Raw genomic sequence first — 2,370 nt, forward strand, 5'->3', positions numbered from 1 at the left:
CAGGGAGAAATTTACAAAATCGATAAACAAGTTTGTTTAGCCTTTTAAGTGGAAATCTCCAGAGCTGAAAAATGAAGCCAGTGCGGGAGTGCCAGAAAGTGCAGTTCCTCAAACCCAGAACTTCGTCAATCCCCATGGACACCTATGTTGAAATGCCCAAATTTACAGCAGAAATAAACATATTTACAGCCTGGTTGAAAACACGGTACTGTTCTCTGTAACTAATTTCAGCACTTATAACAGTTGTTTTGGGGGGGGGGGGGGGGGGTCATGCATAATGTTATGCATAATTAAAAGCTGTGCCACTTCACTGACAGGCCGTGTCTGAGGCATCAGCACAGTCTGAGTAAGAGCCACCTCTCGCTTCTCCACAGCTCCACCCTCTCGTAAAATAGTCAAAAAAGCAAAGTGGCGACAGGTGAAATGCCAAACTCAAGGCTTCAAAGCAGCAGTCCACAATCCAGTGGGTGGCATGGCATCATAGTAGCTAGGTCAATTTCTCATAAAGTCAATGGTAGCTTCATATAGTAGTTGCAGTAGCGTGCCTAGAGAAGATGATTTTATAAAGAAATACGACGCATGATGGTAATATTAGCTACATAATCATTTATTTGTTGATTATATTTTGTTTAATTAATCTGAATCTGCAAATTAAATTTTTGATTTATTGTAGTTAAGTAAAAACTAAGACATCTGATATGTAGTTGAAGTATAAAGTAACGGAAAATGGAAATACTCAAGTAAATACAGTTTACAATTTACTTAGTTTCCAGCACTGCAGTATGCATGTATTTTTTTTCACCCATGGTTGTAACATCATTTTAAGGTTAACAAGGTGTTTGTCTAATGCTTCTTTAGTGACGAAAAAATGACAGCACTTTTTGACTATGCATAAATTCATTGTTAATGCACAGTTAGTATTCAATTAATAGTGCGAGTTCTGGGAATTTTCAGAGTATGATTCACTTGGATGTCAGCCCTCTCCTCCAGCATTTTATGGTCATTCCTGTGTGTTTCCGTTCCTTTTTTTATTTACTTCAACATTGCAAATGGCACTCCTAAGCACCTTCTAAAGCTAGAAATGCTCTAGATCAATAGCCTGACCACAAAAAGCCATTACTGCATAGGTGTCCCCCACCTGTGGCTAAAGACGGTCTAGGTTAACCCAAGTTCAGTTTAGATGAAAGAGGTAAATCCTGTGCTGAAGCACGGAGGGACTGAAATAACATCCCTGACTGTACGAAAATTGTATACGTTCAAAAACAGTCCTAATTTTGCACCTCTCACACATCAGCTGGTGAAAAAGCCTCCATCTGGCTAAAGAGTCTGTACCTCACCCGTTCGGTGACAAATGACCTTGACACACAGAAGCCGTGTAAGTACAGATAGACCCACTCACTTAATCAAAGGCACAAAAGAGAAAAAGGGTTAAGAGAAAGAAAATAACCATGGAAACACAGAGAAAAAAGCCATCCATTGCATTGTGCCCTTTTAAACTGTCAAGTAATGATTTAGGATGAGGTGGGGTGTGGGGCACACTCCCTTACAGCTAGGCCCCATCACCTCCGTAAGAGGCAAAATAAGACAGCAGGGAAGGCAGAAGGAGGGCGCAGAGGAGGGGTTGTGGGGAGAGTGTGGGAACATAAGGGAAAAAAATAAATCCATAACCGTGCCTGGATGCGTCTGTCCGGCCCGTCACTCCGAATTCATCGTCAGTCAAAAGCAAAATGTCACACCTTTCATCTGTTCACTCTGAGCCACGGACTTTTAATTGCATGGGTAGAACATAGTTTGATCGAAGTGAGGCTGTGGCAGGGATGGGAGCGAGGTTTACCGGGAGCAGGAGGGCCAGGTGAGGGGCGATGGCAGCCAGAAACAAGACAAGAAAGCAATAAAACTGATAAATGATGCCAAGACACACAGATACAAGACCCCACCACCACCACCACCACCACCACCACCCTCTCTCCTCTCACAGCAGCCCTTTTCCCAAGCACACCTCTCCAGCACCAGCTGCAGCTAGAACACCCCCACCCCCCACAACACCCACCATCCCTCCATCTCTTCTCTGGAGGACTGGACAGCTCTTATTGAGCACTCGTCTGTTTACAGATCAACGCTTCCCATCGGGTTTTGGATCAATGGGATTATATTTCTTATAAAGCAGGACGGAGCAGAGGAAGGTGGGGGCGGCAGGAAGGGCGGTTGTGGGTGTGTGAGTGAAAGGCAGAGGTTCGAGCCGTCAGAGAGGTTGCACGAGGAGGCTGTTGGAGGATGTGATGACAGTGCGACGATTTGAGGAAAGAGAGGGGGCTGGGTGAGGGGGGGGGGGGGGGGGGGGGGTTGAACAGAAGAAAAGCAATGCCTAAA

The sequence above is a fragment of the Epinephelus moara genome, chromosome 18, assembly GCF_006386435.1.
Source record: "Epinephelus moara isolate mb chromosome 18, YSFRI_EMoa_1.0, whole genome shotgun sequence".
NCBI classification, from domain to species: domain Eukaryota; kingdom Metazoa; phylum Chordata; class Actinopteri; order Perciformes; family Serranidae; genus Epinephelus; species Epinephelus moara.